The sequence below is a fragment of the Physeter macrocephalus genome, chromosome 16, assembly GCF_002837175.3.
Source record: "Physeter macrocephalus isolate SW-GA chromosome 16, ASM283717v5, whole genome shotgun sequence".
Classification (NCBI taxonomy): domain Eukaryota; kingdom Metazoa; phylum Chordata; class Mammalia; order Artiodactyla; family Physeteridae; genus Physeter; species Physeter macrocephalus.
Window position 1 is genome coordinate 81,942,709 of NC_041229.1, and position 19,335 is coordinate 81,962,043.

A 19,335-nucleotide genomic window follows, 5' to 3' on the forward strand; every position below is an offset into this window, starting at 1 on the left:
CACTCCAACTGACACGTAATATATAACTTATCCTAAACAATTACAAATACTTATTTAGGAACACTTTTAAAATTGTACCTTTTAACTCAAGATTTCTTTCCTTCAACAGCCCAATGTTGGTTTATTAAAAAGCAGAGAGAGGAAACAGGTTAAGAATTATAATTGACTTGCAGATGTTCTAAGTCACAGCCTTTATCGGAAGCTACCTGTGGGAATATGCAACCATGTGAATATTTATCTAAGGTAGATATTTCCTTTGTTTTCTTTCCAAATGAGTTCTTGAATCTAAACCATTACTAAAAAGCAGAAAGGTGGAATGTTCTGTATCTCTGAGTGCTGGAATTGCTTTGGGATATAATTTAGAATTAATTAATTTCAGGCTATAGAAATTGTATTACTCCCTGTGAGATCGGAACCCAAGGTGAAGAGTTCCACGATGTTACTGTTGGAGATATGACACACTTTGACTACCAAGGGCAAAGAGACCAAACTTCCCCACTGAGAAGTAAGTACCTGTTCACTTACTGGCTTACCATTTTCTTGTTTTCACACACAATTGTGAATTTCATTGAGCATATTTCAGATAGTCAGTATTCTTGCTCCAGGAATTGACATTACAGTCCCTATACCTGTTGTCAAGGATCTGTTACTTAATCTGAACAATAGAAAGACCCTAATCTAAAATCATTAATATTCACAATATCCACTCCCTTTGTTGGGGTATCTAAGGCTCTCTTGGAGAGGCCAAAGGCAAAATTAGCTAATGTGTAGTGTAAATCCAGAAATTAAGAATAAGTGGAGTGATCCAGAGGTAAAAACTAACACTTCTTACAAAAGTGAGTCCTGCAGATATCACAAAGGATATGCAGTAGAGAATCTGAATTTCTGTGTGGATTTAAGGGTAAATATAGGGTTAACAATGGGAGATAAAAACTAAAAAGTCAAATTCTGAACAAATGCAGGGATGAGGAATTGAGTAAGAGTAATATGAGTGGTCAGGTTCATATTATACAAAACATAATAATAAATGCTCGGTGACTTTCTTTCATGGGTTTTTGTTGCTAGGCCTTTGTATTAAAATTCTATTCAGAATACACATATATCATAGCAATTCCCAAATGTTTTATCCACTCTTTTCTATTCCTTAGATTAGACACACCTCAGGTGCCTCAAGAGAGGTCTAACAACAGAAAAAAGTCATCCAGATTAAGTGTCCAAGGGGATAATAATGGAATATAAAAAATTATTCATCTTATTGTTTTCTCCTCCAACTCCTTAGAAGTTGGTGTCAACTAACATGTTACCCATGTTGCCTATTTATTTAGTTTCAAATTAGTTCACTCCTTGGATATGGAGCTCACAAAACCTCAGAGCAAACCCTACAAAGAAATTCTTCAAAAGACATTCATCAGGGGCTTTTTACATAGAGTGCTTAGAGACTCTATCCATGGCAGCATGTGGGAGCTGTGTTGCTAAGAAATGAAGATAAATCGCCCAACTTCATATCACAAGGTGAAAATGGAATCAAAAGCATCTCCCAAGATTTACTGCTTTAGCTCTAGCCACTCTTTCTTTCTCATAATCAGGACCCACCATATATGTTACTGTCTCTGTATTTACTACTTTTACACTTGGGGAACGAAAAAAAAAGGTACTTCTGCCCCGGAAGCAACTGCTCGATTTTCTATGAAAAAAAAATTAAAGTATTTTATAATACACTTAGGAAATTTGGATAGTGGTCCAAATAAATTCTCCAAACTGACAGACCTCTGATTTTTCAAGGGTTGTTACAAAGACTATGCCCTTAAGCCAAACAAGCATTATCTTTGGGGAGATTTTATTTGTGTGATCAATTCATATCTGGACAGGTCTTCTGCTGGTTGGCATAGCAACTAACTGAAGTTCATTGAACTTTTAGATGTGTTTGCTAACAGTCTAAAGCTGATTTCCACCCATAGGGACTAGGAAAGGCTTTCTTTGTTAAACCTCTCCAGTTGCATTCAAAAATACATCATTTTCCTCAAGCCTACAAACACACACGTTTGCGATTTGGAAAGTAATATTAGGAAAATTGCATCTATCATATAATATCAAAATAATTTTCCTCTATTTCCTGAAAGAAAGGCTAAAGTTTAACTTAAACATGACCCTATTTTATCTTCATTTCTACATCTTTCCATGTTAATCTTAGAAGATTCCAATAATTTTTTTTTAGCATTTTGCTGAAGAAGTTTGTGCAGTGATTTTGCAGAGTGTTGGCATTTACTTTGGCCTTGATAAAGTTTTAGACTCGAAAATGTTAGGTCTTCACTTCTTGGTGAGGTGAAGATCTCCAGGAATTTATTTTCACACTCTGTTCATTAAGCAAAGAATTAAACAGTGTGTATTTAGAGAAAAAAGCCTGTCCTAAACCCATGCTAAGCACCGTGGAAGATAAAGAAGGGCAAGATATGGCACTGGCTTTTCAATAATGCATAATACTATTTTTAAAAAAAGACTAAAGGAAAGGGAATATTAGCAAAGAAGATGTCTCCACTGCAGGGAACAGTACAAAAAAGACTTCTAAAGGACAAATTTCTAGGTATATCTTACCTTTTCCTTGGTTAATTCTCAATTTTGAAAGCATTGTTACTATGAGAATTAAAGAAACTGAAGGTATAGGGCCGTTTTCTCCAAGCGAATATAATGCCTGACCTTATGTGTACCTTAGAAGAATGTCTTACTGTTTAAAGAGATGAAAAGAAAAGACAGCTGTTTAAAAATTACCACCTCCTGTAGAATAGAATTAGTGCTATTTTAGTTATTCGTTCCTTGTTTTGTATTCAAATTCTGGAAGCAGCACCCAATATTTCCCAAATCAAAAAGACTTCATTTGCCTCACTTCATTTTCCTGGAGCATAGGAAAGATGTCTCAGATGTGGTTTTGTAGTCATTTCTCCATACTGGATCTGTTAGAGGCCACGCTGCTCTAATTAAATAATTACCATCTGACTGTTCACGAAGACTATTTCCTCATAGGCTGGACCTTAGCCCATCTACTGCCAATGAGGCTATTACACTTCAATGACTTTATTGATTAATAGTGATTAGCTCAGGTTGCTGACAATGTATAACTGACCACTGCTATTTATAAACAACTACTCAGCAGCCCCAAACTAAGGCTTAGTTGCATGTGGTTTTGTGGGCAGCTGGGCTCCTGCCTCCTGTGTCTGGGGGGCTTTTATAATGAAGCTGGGGTATTGTATGGCTCTTCATTCATAAATGTCCTTCGTGAACTGAAGGGGCTGCCGTTGTTTGATTCGGAAAAAAGGAAAAACGTCTAGAGCTGGGGTTACAAGAGGCTATGGGCATATGGAGAAAAGGAGAGTTGAGTGCCAATTCTGAACAAAACCCCACTGTGGGATTTTGAAGGGCTGTGTAGAATGAGGTTTAACATTGACCTATACTGCCATCCTGTGGACACAAGGAGAAATTCTTATCCTAGTGACTGGGCGCCAGGAACTGCAGGGAACTTCGTGACAAACAGGAGGCCAAAGGCTGGTTTCAAACAATATACTTTTTCTTTTTTGAAAAATGGGCAAGAGACTGTAATAGACATTTCCCCAGAGAAGCTACACCCCAGTACACTTTTCATTAAAAATATCTTAGAGTCCACGTTACTGCTTCAAATGACAGGCTTTGGGGCATTTCCTAGAGTATTAAACAAAGTAATTCTTTGAGACGATTAACGAATGATCTCTAAAGGCCTGAGGCCTACCCAAAGGAAAGGCTGAGGCTGTGAACCTGGGCTTCTTCACCGCATCTCACAAACCAAGTAAAAAGAGTAAGTTCATGAACAAAACCCTCTAAAGGTCAGACTAGAGAAAAGAAGAAAAAGGCAAGAGACGTATATGAGTATGAGTGGAAGGGAAATGATAGAAGAAAGCATTAGATTTGAAACCGAGTAACTCTGAATTTCAGCCCTGACAATCATTTTGTGAATGTTTGGAGGCTCTAGCAGGGGACCGCAGCTGTTCGTAAACCCCTGATGGAAGAAAGGTCCTTCTCTACGGGGGAGGTCGTTCTCTTAGACTGAGCGCGCAGCTTCAGGGGGGACGCATGCACGTGGAGTGGTGAAGCGGGGAGTGGATGCTCGCCTAGCCAGCCAGATCAGCCAAATTAACGCTGATGATCAATGGGGTGACAGGAGCCGCAGTCAGATTGCCCGCTCATGCCATGTGAACTATGATGGTGTGTTCTTCTTCTTATGGTGATGGCACAAAGGCAAGAAGAAAAGCCCTTGCTCATGACACATCTGCTGAAAACCAATTGGCTAAACAAGTCACATGGACAAACCCAAAGGCCAGAGGTGGAAGAGTGTGCTGCCCAGAAGGGCAAGAGGGTGAATATATGATATTACTACAGAGAACTAGAGGATTGAGATCGATAATTCCTTCTATCACAATACATCACCCATCATTTGCATACAGTGTAGCTTCCCCCCCTGCATCTTGATGTCCCAAATCTCCAGATCTTCCTCGGTGATTAGTTACGGAAGTAGAGAAAGTATTTGAGCATAAAGCAAAATCTCAGGGGAAACATGGGAGTGCTTTTAATATATTCCCCAGTACAAATTCGGAGGAAAACAGGACTCAAACAAAATCTTGCGTCTTTTTTGCAAAAACATTTCATTATGCACGTGTCTTACGTTTTGCAATTTTCCTTAAAGGTTTGCCCTTATTGAGAAATATTCCTATGACAAACTAAATGAATTGGAGATGCCAGGCTGGAGCAAGGAGTTTGAAAGTGTTTGCCACGTACAGGGGAAATAAGCAACTATCAAAAGGTGAAGAATGGGTACTTGTCCCACCCCCCCTTTTTTATCTCCTCACCTCCTACTCACACCGCAACTAACAAACCTGCGTCATTTGAGCCAAAAGAAGAATTCATCTCTGAATATAGATCTGAGCTAAAAATCATTCTGCGATGGTCCTACTGTGGCTCTTGAGAACAATGCCATCTCTTAAAATAACTGTGTTTTCAATCGTGACCTCCAGCGTGTCTGAAAGTTTGTGATGACGCACAGTGAAGGGTGAATAGCGTGCTACAAAATGCAGCCCCTTAATTGCTCACAGGGACGTCACATAGGATTTTCAATCCTTCTGTTTATGCCAATGTTTGGAAAAGATCACTGAGTCTGGATCTTATGTGGAACTACCAGGCTGAATCAGAGATGAAAATTTCCATTTGAGCGGTTACTCAGCCTTTCATGAGGCAGTTTGGAGAGGCGGGGGCAGGTTATACGGTGCGTTACGATGGTGTGTCCATCGGTGTTCCCCTCAAGCTACTTCTCCAAGGCTGAACCTTGAAAGTTTGCTCTTGCAGCATCATATTCATGTTGATGTCCCCAAATGTAGTGATTATGGCAGTGGAAAATATGCTTTTCAGCCACTGGAATGAAAGAGGGAAAGGTGTGATGATTAATTTTATGAGTCTACTTGACTGGGCCATGGGCTGCTCAGACACCTGATTAAACGTTATTCTGGGTGTGTCTGTGAGGGTATTTCTGGATGAGATTCACATTTGAATGGGTAGAGTTAAGCAGATGGCCCTCCCCAGGGTGGATGGGCCTCATCCCAGTCACTGAAGTCTTGGATAGAAGAAAAAAGGCTAAGGGAGAATTTGCTCTCTTTTCCTGTCTTCCAGCTGGTACACTGGTTTTCTCCTGCCTTTGGACTGGGACTCAGACTGGAACTTATACCAATGGCTCTCCAGCTTCTCCTGCCTTTGGGCTTGGACTGGAACTGCACCATCAGCCCTCCTGGGTTGTTGCAGACGTTGAGAGACTGCTCAGCCTCGATAACCGGATGAGCCAATTCTGTAAGAAATCCCTTCCCATATATCTCATTGGTTCTGTTTCTCTGGAGAACCTAACCACATACAGAGGGGTTTGTACTTCTAGGCCTAAATCCTAATACAGTGCTCAAAGCCATCTGGGCTGAAGGTGTGAGGCAAATTATACTGGGAATTCCCCTCTAACATCTGTGTTCTGCGGAAAGCAAATGATAGTCAACATCACAGATACCTCTGATGGCAAAAAGGAGCTAGCTGTCAGGAAGTACAATTAGAAAAATCTTTGGAGGCCATTACTGATAACCAGAAACTTGTTTTCCCTGCAAGTGGATTGAGCCTGGCAATGGGGAAACACAGAGCAATGCTGGGAAGATTCTAGGAGGCAACAGAGCAAATCCCAGCTGAGTGGGGAGTGGGAGTGAGGAGAAGCATCCCACCTTGGAAAGGAGTGGGATTGGCAACACCAGGCTTTCGTCTCATCAGAACATCTTTAGAGCTAAGGATTAAAATGAGGCTTCAATTTAAACTTGGGGTACAAAGTGATGTCTTGTTCCCAGGAGTCAGACGAAAGGTCCCCTACAGCAGTCCACCCTAGCTGCACCCTCCGACCACACCTTACTACTAGCCCTTCCCTGGTCACTAGGACTAGAACACAGGGCACAGGAAGGCTAGAAGGCAATATGACCAGATGTGAGACAACTGGGTTGCTAATTAGAGTCCTACCAAAGTATCCAGATGGAGGACAGCACTGACTCAGGCTCCACACCACCTTAGAGACAAGAGATCGTCAAGAGACTTTCATAATGACCAGACGCTCACCAGCTGGGCTCTTGAGCATCTTCCTGAAACCTCTTCTTCCACACTTGTGGAAGAGAAGACATCCCTATCTTTATCTATCCTTGTCCAGGCCTTCCCATTCATGAAACATCCCCTGGTCAAACCCTGTAAGGCAGGAATCCCATACCCCTCTACCAATGACAAACTAAATCCTCAAATACTGGTGCAATGCCCTCTACTCACAATATAATCTCAAACTGTCCTTTAATCTCTGAGTGGTGACCTTGTTACTCGCTTTCTCAATTTTAATTTGACTACATCTCACACTTCAGACTTGATGCTCAATACTGTTTTCTTAGAACCATCCTTGGATACTTTCCTTGAATTTGGTGAAGAAAAATAATAACTACACAGGGGTCGAATGATTGAAATGGACTTGGAAATTAACTTTCCCCATCTCTGCCAGAACTCTTGACGGTCAGATGGATTTATTGATCAGACACATGCACAGAAGCTTTCCTTCACTCTACTCATGGTTTAAAATATGTCTGCTACACAAACACTTTACCACATTCTGAACAGGAGCACATCAATCTATATCCAAGTAAGAATAAGGTGGTAAGTGTCCCAGATATGAAATTTATAATTTCAAAATGTTTTTAAGAGTTAGCGTGGGATGCCAAGTTGTCTGGCAGGGATTCTTCGGAAAATTAAAGCATGGGATTTGAGCTTTCAAGATAAAGGGCCATGGGTACCTCAATAGCCTCTCTTCCCTTGTAATCTTTCCTCCAGCTCTGCTATCCTATGAACATGGGTGATCACTGTGCTTGTGGAAGTGAATTTGAATTTGGGAGAGGAGACATGAGAATTTATTGAGTTTGAAGAGGTTAAAACTCATTATAAATGCCTCTCTTTTGGAATTAGATTTGAATGGGAAACCTTTTCAGATTTTCATGTTATAAGGGCAATAAAATATGTTAAAAGTCAAAGCTAAATGGTTTCTCTCTCTTATTGAATTTGTTCTGAATTTCCGGTAGGAAACTAGGCAGCTATTCTTTACCATTTCTAAACTTTAGAAGGTTAGAGGTTACCAAAGCAATTTGTAGACTCTTTCTCGCCCTTTCCTTTCATCCTACTGTCACTCCATTCCGCAACTAATTGAGATGAATCAATATGAATGAAGGCATCAAATACATGCAAATGGACTCTATGACTGAAAGCAAGAGATCTCAGTTGCTCACAGCTGCCCTCTATCAGGCAATAGCTAGGCACCTGCTTGAACGTGGCAAGAAAGGTCAGGCCTGATTTCCTGAGGCTTTTGTCACTAGAGGAGTCTTTGAGTTGCTACCTCAAAAGACAAGGACACCATGGAAGCAGAAATAAATCTTAGAGACCTTGCAAGTGTAGCCTGACTTTACTATGTCATAGGATCAGGCATCCTTTCCTCCTCTCTGAGTCGGCAACCAGAAAGCCTATTAGGTACCTTCTTCCCTTGATACACCCGTTTTGTTCTGAGGCCAAATGCACTATGTGGGAAATGATAAAAGATATTGAGAGCAAAACATTCTTAAATGACTCACTGCAAGATACTTGCTCTGTGTGTTTAAATGCTGAGCTCAAATTATGCTTGTGTGTTTATAAAAATCCTTTATTATTTGAAGAAATGCTCTAAAATGTAAACAGAAGCTGACATTGGGTTGTGGGATTATGGATGACATATCCCTGGAGTTTTTTCTTTTTCGCTTTTATTACTTTTTTTTATTAAGTGTATGCTTTTCTTATAACCTAACGATGGTATAAAATTAAAATCCTATTCATTTTTATGAGCACTTTAATATCTTTCTATATGTGTGTGTGTGTGTGTGTGTGCGTGTGTGTATGAATGTTAATGTTGTTGCATCTCTGCATTCCTATATTACAACTGCCTCTTTTCCTGTATTAGACATTCCTCTTCTTAGCTGCTCAAAATTATGTTTAAGCTATAATCAATGAAAAAGAAGATCCCAATCCATTGTGGTTTGCTTTTCTCATACCCAACAATCACTTTAATTTATTCTGACTAAATAAATTTAGTAGGTCAACAATAAGGCATCATTACACAACATAGCATTCAAGAGACAATATACCTTTTAAATGATACATTGCATAGTATACCTGCTTCCCAAGAGACCCACAGTAAGGCAGGAAAATCCAGAAGATTCAGCTTTACTAAAAACCAAACACTTGTGATGAATCATCTATGACCCCAAGATTGTTCACCATTCCCCAGGAGGTCAAGAGCATGGGTCCTGAGAATGATGTCTAGACGTTGCCTGCAAGCAACAAGAGATAGATTAACTGAAGATTTAACAGCTTCTCATGAACTGGTATGTATGCTCCAGGTTTGATGTAATCTAGACGATACCATTCAGAGGTGGATGACATTATCCTCATTTTGTGAGTGAAAACACTAAAGATCAAAGATTAAAGTGACTTATCTTACATATTCAAGAAGTGGCAGATTTAGGATTTAAGGCCAGGTCCTATGACTCCAAACTTCTGTTCCATGACTTTACAGAAAAAGGGTAAGGAGTATATAGATGTGTGAGCTGTTCTATATGAACAGGTGGGGTGGGCAGGGAGCAGGGGTGGAATGAAAAGATAAAAGAGGGTGGAGAAAGAGAACATTCAAACTTTCACCTGTCCCTAAACCAGTATGAACCCCAAAGAGACCCCTTCTTTGTTTTGGTTTTGCACATTTTTGAATTTTATATAAGCTGAATCACAGTGTTTATTCTCCTGTGACTTGCCTTTTCACTCAGTATTATGTTTCTGAGATTTATCCAAATTCATTGTGTGTAGCTGTAGGGCACTCATTTTCCTTTCTATATATTGATCCTTTGAACATACCACCATTTATTTTTCTGTTTTGTCCCACTGGTCATTTTATCTACCCCTGTGTAAAATATGATCTCCTAAGATCTATTCTTGGCCCTTGCTCTTCCATATAAATTTTAGAATCAGCTTGTCTATTTATACCAATAAAAACCCCTTTGAGATTGTGAATGGAACCCAGTTGAATCTATGGGTAAATTTGGGAAAAATTGACATCTACATGAAACTGAATTTTCCAGTTTATGAACACAGTGTATCTCTCCATTTACTGTTTTCAATAAAGTTATATACCTTTCTCCCATTAAAAAAAATGCTCACATTGTTTCCCTAAATCCAATATCTTCTGGGCTATAAAACATGGGCAGGCTAAAGAAAAAGTCTCAAACAGAGTAACTGAATCTCAGAGATTGTAAGTAATTTCTGAACTTTTAGAATCACCTAATTTAAAATAAATTCTCTAGAATTTGTCCCAATTTTTGAGCAATGTGAGGAGGATATTAGTGCTGGCAGGGCTAACTCTACGATAGACTGAATAGGCAACCATTCAATATCAAAATGATTTAAAGGAATGCTTCGCTTCAGAACATCTGTAATCAGAGTGTACCAGGACTTAAAATCAGACAAAGGATTTGAAATCTAGCCCTGACCATATAAGCAAAATTGAACAAGTCACTTCACCTCTCTGGACACAGGAATAAATGACTAAGGTATATGCTTATGCAAGGGCTCAGCGGGAGGTAATAAAAGAACTGGGCTTGGAGCCCAGGTCCACTGATTCCTAGCCAACCATGTTAACCGAGAAATAACCCACAGCAGACCTCAAGTAATTGATTGACACTTTCTAATTTGCCTGCCTGCAGCCTGGAGACTGGACTCTTTTTCCCGGTTTGATGATCACAGAACTTTTGGCTTCAAATGGAAAACCCTGAGAGACCGGGAAAGTCCCCTTACAGCACTCACCCCCATCACCATTCCCTCACAGCATAGAACACAGCCCAGAAAGAGGCTGCTGTTTCTGCTTCTTCTTTTTGGATAACCTACCAAGTGTCAAACACCGTGGCATTTGCACATGATCTGATATATTCTCGTGTCATCCTACAAATTTATGTCACGATTGCTGTTACTCTCAATTTAAAATTGGAGAAACTGAGGCATGGGGAGGTGAAATAACTGAGCATCACACTGCAAAAGAGTGACTAAAAAATGACTGAAGGTCCATGTTGTTTCTCAGCCCCGTGCTTTCCCCCATGAAACACTGGGAAATGTGTTCATTAGATGTGAAAGGTTTTTATTAACTTATACAATTTCTAATCCACCCTGCATGCGTCCTTAGATTCCCAAAGAAGGGCGCGTGGAGGGGCCATTCTACACCGTGGTCTGCGCTGTTCTTGTCTTTGTCCTCTACCCTGGGTAGAGGGAAAGTAGGTTCCTTTCCTATCACCTGGGAGGCCCAGGTGATAAAAGAGGCAAAAGTAGGTGAGAAGCAGCTCTGCTGTCTGGGGTCCACGTGCCCCATGGGGGCCCAAGGTGCCTGCTTGGCCACCCCTTCTCTAAGTCCTGTTCATTTCCGACCGTGGGCTGACCAGAACTCTCTGTGTTAAGGGATGCTGCTGTGGTTTTCAATTTCTCATCCTGTACAGTGATGTGCAATTGGTTCTGGTTCGGCTGCCTCACAAATGAAAACCTTCCACCAAACAGCATTAGGAAGAAACAGCAAGTCAATCCTGCAGAGGGCAAGGACAGCAGAAATCCTGTGTCTGTGACAAATAGGTTTATGTGATTTCCTGAAGACTTGAGAAAAAAAAAAAGACACCAGGCTGCCTGGGTGAGCAAATAGTGGTCTGCTAGGTGGCAGCACACTCTACGCCTGGCTTCCTGCCTGCTGTTTGGAGGACTTGCCCCTCTCTAAAGGAAGGGGGAAAAGGAAAGGCAGGGCCGAAGGGTCATGGAGGGAAATGAGTATTTCTTGAGGGTGTCCAGTGTGCCAGACCCTGATATAGACGTTTTAAAATACATTAGGTCATTTAATTTCCACAACTGATTGAGATAGATATCCCTGGTTTAAAGTCGCTCATATTAATGTTGAATATTGAGGATTTACTCTGTGCCAACCACTGTACTAGATATTCATTAGCTTAGGTGACTCCCTTAATACCCCAGCAAAATGGGTACTATTATTAACCCTCTTTTACAGATGAGGGAACAGAGGTTTAAAGAGGGTAGGTGACTTTAACATCACAGAATTATGAAGCCAGGACATGGATCTGAATCTGGGAGGGTAATATCAGAGTCTCTGAAGGAGGACTGAATTCACTCCATGTGTATAAGAAAGACAATAGAAAATCTTCAAATGTAAAAAGTGACAGAGTTGGAACTAAAGCCTGTGTTTCTAATAATATTTTTTCTGAGTGTAAAATGAATATTTCTTTTTCAGGAAGAAATTTAACGTATAGGACCTTGACCAAAAGAATGCAATTATCCTCTGTGATCACCCAATCCAGAGATAAGTACTATTAACTTTCTCTGCTGCTTCTCTCTGTGTGTTATGTGCATGCATATTTCTCATAGACCCAATCATATGTCTATATCGTTTAAAATAGCATTAATTTCACTTAATACTCAAGAATTTTCCCAGGCCATTAAATTATGTCAAAAGCACAATATTCCATGAAATGTATGACATAATTAATTACACACATGTTTTAGAATCTGGATTGGTTCCAGTTTTTCACTACTCTAAAGTTTGGTTGTAATGCACAGCCTTGGCTACAAATCTGAGCACACATCTCTACTTCTTTCTGTAGACAAGTTTCCTATAAACAAAATTGCTGGATCAGAGGATCTGACCACATTGAAGTCAATACCTACTACCAAATTTATTTCCAGAAAGATTGTGTCAGTTTTCATTGGCTCTAGCACTCTATGAAAATTTCAGATTCATTTACTCCTTTGCTTTTGAGCCTGTTCTCCTGCCTCTTATGGATTATTTCTCCCACTATTAGATCCCTTCTTTCCAGAATTGTCAGCCTCTCCATCATCTGAGGCTCCTTTGCTCTGCTTTAAAATAGGCACCACATTTCTCCTTATCCTGACCCCAAAGCAAGAATCCCTTTTTTTTTTTAATCGAAGTATGGTTGATCTGAAATATTGTGTTAGTTTCAGGTGTACAGCAAAGTAATTCAGTTATATAGATATTTTTTCAGATTATTTTCCATTATAGGTTATTACAAGATATTGAATGCTGTTCCTTGTGTTATACAGTAAATCCTTGTTGCTTATTTATTTTATATATAGTAGTGCATATCTGTTAATCCTATACCCCTAATTTATCCCCTCCCCCCTTTCCCCTTTGATAGCCATAAGTTTGTTTTCTATGTCTATGGGTCTGTTTCTGTTTTGTATATAGATTCATTTGTATTAGTTTTTAGGTTCCATATACAAGTGATATCGTATATTATTTGTCTTTCTCTGTCTGATTTACTTCACTTAGTATGACATTCTCCAGGTCCATCCACGTTGCTGCAAATGGCAATATTTCAAGAAGAAGCCCTTGTTTGATTCTCTTCTCTTTAAGCTGCACCCGATTTCACTGCCAGTTTATGACCACTTTTCTGAAGCCCATGTGGTAGGTATCCTTTAACAGACTACCATCTAGCCCCACTCTATCAGTTCCCTCCATTTAGGGTTCTATGCTCTTATTCTAATGGCATGGTCCTCATAGAGGTAGCTGGTGACCTCTCATTTTTCATGGTCTCCATCATTACCCACTCCTCTGTCAAAGTTAGCATCGTCAAACTTCGTCACCAGATTTCAGTCACTTTAGTCCCTATGACACTTGCACGTCCCTGTTTTTATCTTTGACTGAGTCTCCCCTCTTTCACTAGAACCTATTCCTTCTCCATGGAAATCCTCAAATTGCTATCAGATTCCACCTTTTCTACGCCTAGCTGAATGCACAGGTTCGCTGTTTTGATGTAAACACAAACTTAAAATATCACAATTTTTGGATCTTTCAAATACACATAAAATTTATCCAAGTAGATAGAATAGAGAAAGAGAGAATATTCAAGGCAGAGTACTAGAGCAAAGACATAGGGAGGATGTGAATACTGCTCTCAAGAAAGTCTAAAGTCACACTTCTCCCAGCATGTCAGGGCCTTCAACAGGCATTTCTCAGAATGAAAGCGGGACGGTGCAAGGAAGGATACTCAGACGTCAAACTAATATAGAGAACGTGGCATTCTATGCCCCAAGTTTACTATATAAATTTTCAGAGTAGAGGCTCAGAGAAGTCCTACAATATAAAGACCTGTTGAATCTTGTCTTTCTCATCTTTACTTGACTATTAGACCTTTTGAGTATGGGGAATTCTGGACTGAGAGGATGAGGTTCCCGGTGATGAGTTTAGGTAAAGCCAGACCGTGGCAGGTCTTATCTGCCCAGGAGGGGTGGAGGGGCATTTTAGATGTTGAGTTCAGCTTTGGAGACTGACTAGAGGTGACAGGATTCTCAAGTTGACAGGATTTCTCCACTGAGAAAAGTCTCATCATGGTGCTGGGAGTGGAGAGAAAACCACTCAAAAAAGAAGATGGAAAGAGCAAAACTCTGTAATTGATTAATAGAGAGGGTGAAGCAGAGAAAGGAGTCAAAGAGCATTTATTTATTGATTCACTTGTTTATACATACAGATCTCTAATTATCAATATAATAAGTCAGCTAAATCTTCTATAGCCCCTACTCTCAAATAACTCTTAGTCTGGTAGTATAAGAGAATGCTGAGAAGAGTACCATATCTATCTATCCACAGAGATGGAAAGACATCTTTAAAATAAGAAAAGTGATGACACAAAAAATATATTAAATGCATACACAAATAATAACTATTTATTATACAGAAATAGATAAATAATACATAAAATACATAAGATATATACTCAATACATAAATACATAAACAATTAGTCATAAAAATACAGACATAATATATTTTATGTGCATAAAACACATAAAATAATTCTAAATTAAATGTATACATAAATAAAATATTCAAGAAATACATAAATAATACATATATACTTAATACATAAATACATACAATAAATTAATTATACTTAAAACACATGTAAAATTATTTTATATTAGATGTGTATATGTAAATAAAATGTTCAACTTCTATAAGGGAAGCTCTATCACATGTGTGTATGTGTATTAGATGTGTGTATGTTCAATGAAATAATTAAATTCTATAAGGAAATAAGACAAATCCAGTGATGTAGAGGATAACTGATATTATCACACCTCCTAGAGCTCATGACCTGATACTGATGCAGCATTCAAAATTCTGCTTTCAAATCACTCAGCCTATTATGCGCTATTTCTTTGCACTGTTCCTTTTTTATTTCTATAATAATGATAACAACCAACTCATCAACACCTGGTGAGCAGAGCATTCTACCGCCAGAGAAAATCTACTGTGAAAGGTAACCAGTTTCATTGAGCTGAAATGACACTAAAAAAGTAAAAAAGAACACAGCAAAAAAAAAAAACAGAAAAAAATAGACAATATGGTATTCAAAGGGAGAAAACACATTCTTTGCTGCAATTTTAGAAAATGGGATATAACAATCTCTTTTGGTTTGGTGTCTGTACACGTCTCAATGTTTTTATAGAAAAGGGTCATATAATTTCTACTCTCAGAAGTGAGCTGACGTGGCCAGCAATTTTTAGTGGCCTCTGAAGAGGAGGTAAGGCTGATATGAATTACAGCTTTGAAGATAGATATCTGTATACTCACCAGCATTATTTATTGAAATAAAAGCCAGAATGTTTTCTTGGAATCAGAACGAGCCAGAAATAGACAAAATACTTGATCTCACAATATTTTGATGCTCCTGGATAAATAACAAATGAACTTGTCAAGCATGTACTTAGCTGCCTGGTTGAAGCCCCACGCTAAGGGTGGGAAGACAGTGATACTAGAACACTTGTGCTGGGAATAAAGACGCAGACGTAGAGGATGCACTTGAGGACACGGGGAGGGGGTAGGGTAAGCTGGGATGAAGTGAGAGTGGCATGGACGTATATACACTACCAAATATAAAATAGGTAGCTAGTGGGAAGCAGCCACATAGCACAGGGAGATCAGCTCCGTGCTTTGTGTCCACCTAAAGGGGTGGGATAGGGAGGGTGGGAGGGAGACGCAAGAGGAAAGCGATATGGGGATATATGTGTACATATAGCTGACTCGCTTTATTATACAGCAGCAACTAACACAACATTGTAAAGCAATTATACTCCAGTAAAGATGTAAAGATGTTAAAAAATAAAGAAAAGAACACTTGTGCTGGAGTCAAATGGTTATGTGTTATGGAATGAAATGGTTTTCCCATCACTGACTAGCTGTGTGATCTTGGGCAAGTTATTTCACCTCTCTGAACCATAATTTCCATGTTAGAAAAATTGGGACAATAATCATAAAGCATCTTATATGATTGCTAAGAAGTTTTTAAAAAGTGAAAATCAGTGTCTGTCATAGAGAAGGGCCTCAAGAGCTTTTAGTTATCTCACCTCACCCAACACCCTTATCTTACTATACGGTCAAATTGGACCCAAGTTCTTTGGAAACAGGGGTGTGGTCCCTATTCACAAAGAGCTTGTGATCTAGCTGAAAAAAACAAATGAAAAGAAAAACAGACTAAGAAATCTTTCATAAGACCCATTCAAGAAAAATTATGCACCCTTTCTCAGTGAGTTTCACTGAGTCATGTAAACAGCAAGTGTTCCAGGACTGAAGTCACCCTTGATAAACACTGATCTAGATGTTAAAGAAAGGACTGGTAAGGTTCAGCTAGGGGTGGAGCATCAAGAGAGCCCACCAGGTGGGCAGAGAGTTTCAGCAGACATGAAGGCAGAGAAACATACTTCAGAGTATTAAATGAATAAAATTGATGTTTGACTATATTTCATGTTCCACAACTGAAATAGAATCTTTTCCATCTCAGGCCTGATGAAAAGGGGAGTTCAGTAGTAAAAAAGAAAAAGAGAAACATCTCAGTTGAAAACTAGACGAAAGATATAGCTAAAAAAATAACAAAAGTGCAAATGACTAATATATATTTTTAAATGTTCAATCTTAATAGAAAACAAATACAAACTGAAAAGTGAAAAATCCTGTTTAACCTTTCAATTCTTGGATATGGCAGGAAAAAAAGAAGGAGGAAGAGGAAGAAGAGGAGGAGGAGAAAAAAATAGCTAGTTGGTGCAAGTATGGGATAATAGCTACTCACATACATTACTGGTTGGCATGAATTGGCACAATCTTTCTGGAAGTCAATTTGATATTATTTATTATAAATGTTTGAATTTTCCAAATAATTTAGTCCAACAAGTCCTAAGAAATTCATCTTAAAAACAGTCATGGGTACACACAAATATGTAGCTAAAAGTAAGTTTATGACAGTCCTCAGATACTAGTGACTCATTGTAAACAATTTACATACCTTACTATGAAGGACTGATTAAATAATTCATGCCATATCTGTTTATGGAAATTCTATGACGTATTTAAACATTACGTTATACATGTATAAGTCATACCACAGTATGGAAGATAAAACACTATTGCAATATAAGCTTTTTAAAGTACATATATAAATATATACAAACAGAGAGAGCAATTGTTATTTTGACAGCGGTCATTGCTTGGTGATGTTATTTGTACTTTTAGTTTGTACATTTGTGTCTTCTGAATTTTCTGCAATGAACAAATATCCCTTGTTTAATGAGATATAAAAAAGAAATAAAAAATGAAAAACACAGACGCAAATAAGGAAATATTCAGTAGTAATGAGAAGTAGTTATTGAGGATCTGTGTATGGGATAAAAATATGGAGGAAAGACAGTGGAAGAGAAACTCTAAAAAGGAAGTGGATCAGGTTTGGCTAAATTCAACCCTGGGTGATGCCTAATACATAGGTTTTGCAATGCTAATTAATGTGCGTCTTGAGAACCAGGCTGATTTGAACTATAGTATAATAAGTTGTACTATTAGTGGCCATTATACAAGGTCATCACAAGGGCAGAATTTGCCTAGAAGGAATTTGACTTTTCCAATGTAAATGATCCTGAGAAGAGGTATCACCAGTGGGCATGAAACAGTGATTGACAGTAACCCTGCACATAAACAGAGCATTTTCATGGCTATTCAAGACAGATAGCTAATTTTGTGTTATGGGAACGTCTTGGTCTGTAGCTCCTGAGTACCACATCTTACAGCAAGTGTACGTTACTTTCCTTGTTGAATTTCCCTTCTGTTATCACAGAACCTTCCATAACTTCTTATTAAACTACAGCTTTGCTTTAGCTGTGCCATGGGGCATTAAAAGGATCTATGCACAGTATCAGGACAGAGGTGACCTGAGGCAGAGTGAACAGCATCCACTGGACAAAAAGAAAGATAGATGATGGACTGCCAGATTCTCCATCAGGATGACAAGCAACACCCGGGACAAATTTGTGCATTATGAAAGCATCACTGGGATTCTAGAATAGACTTTCTGCACAGTTAAACAGTTGTTTTGCATTCAGTTAATTTAAGATACAAAAGGTGAGTTAAAGTCATAGTAGTCTGAATATTCAAGGCCTCGCTACAGTCGATGATACCTGGAAGACTCAGACTCAGCCCCATGTCACCTGGTACAGCCCTGTTCCCAAACACACATCAACTGACCCTAATTCAAGGGGTAGCATTAGTCCCTGATGCACAATAATAATGAATGGGACTTAAAATAACATTGAAGTTTCACCAGGCCTCACCAAGATGGCAATGCAGTTAAAATCACTGTAATCACTGAAATCACACCAGCGCATTCCTCACCTACACAGTGGAGGACCCCAACACCCCAACACCCAAGCCTCCCACAATCATTTCTAAAAGCCATCAGAAGAGTCACTCATAATTCATTAACCTTTGTACCATGTTTTTACAGTGCCTTGATTCTAACTAACGCTTCTGCCAGTATCTGCTCCCCCATGACACTGGGATCATGAATTCATTCATCAAATATTTGTTAGACACCTCCTCTAGGACATTTTCTGTTCAAGCCACGGTATGACAGTGAATAAAACAAGAAAAGTTCTTGCTTTCATGGAGCTCACATGGAAGGAGATAAGTAATAAATCGGTAGGCAAACTCATATTTAATATGCTAAATAGTGTTCAATGCAATGAAGAAAAATAAAGCAAAGAAAGGAAATGCAGTGTGATGGAGATGAGGGCAGCGTTTGAAATAAGAGAGTCAGGAAAGACCTTTCCGTGCTGAGACTTGTTTGCAGTGAGGGAGTAGGTGGATCATCCATAATTGTGGTATGAGTGAGGACACTTGGAGCTTGTGGGCTCTTTCTGTGGTCTCTCTGGTGGTCATGTGCAGACTAGGGAGAGGTCATGTCAAGAAGACAATTATTAATATACCCAAAGCTATATACTACTTTCAACTGCCCCCCCCCCCGCAAATATCACTAAAGAGAGGCTACCCGTATTGTATTCCATGCCAAAGAGGGAAAAATGGTCCTCTCTCACAGTCTGTATTGAAATTCATCACTAGAGGCATAGAAGAGGCATTACTTTAATTCAGAATCTCACAGTCTCCACCCCAGGGAAACACCTTTTCTCTTTAGGGCAAAAGCGTGAATCAAGAGGTCAGGTTAAGAGTCAAGACACCATGCAATCTCGCCTATCCCTCCCCTCCCCTCAGACTCTATAACACCCTTGTACAACACCAAAGCCCTTCTGCTATGCAAAATGACTTGTACAACTCATGTTTTGCTCAAAACTTTACTTCTAGAATGCAATTCAG

The 19,335-nt window shown here is 39.1% G+C and overlaps 2 long non-coding RNA genes across 2 annotated transcripts; both read left to right on the top strand.

Annotated features, from left to right (window-relative positions):
- Positions 1-387: 387 nt before the first annotated feature.
- On the top strand, positions 388-5,782 carry LOC114483974 (uncharacterized). Its single transcript, XR_003676332.2, has 3 exons — positions 388-505; positions 4,709-4,825; positions 5,686-5,782. It is a non-coding gene; the product is annotated as an uncharacterized lncRNA (long non-coding RNA).
- A 1-nt stretch (position 5,783) lies between these two features.
- Positions 5,784-12,041, top strand: LOC114483975 (uncharacterized). Its single transcript, XR_003676333.1, has 3 exons — positions 5,784-5,859; positions 8,879-8,975; positions 11,918-12,041. It is a non-coding gene; the product is annotated as an uncharacterized lncRNA (long non-coding RNA).
- The last annotated feature ends 7,294 nt before the right edge of the window (positions 12,042-19,335 follow it).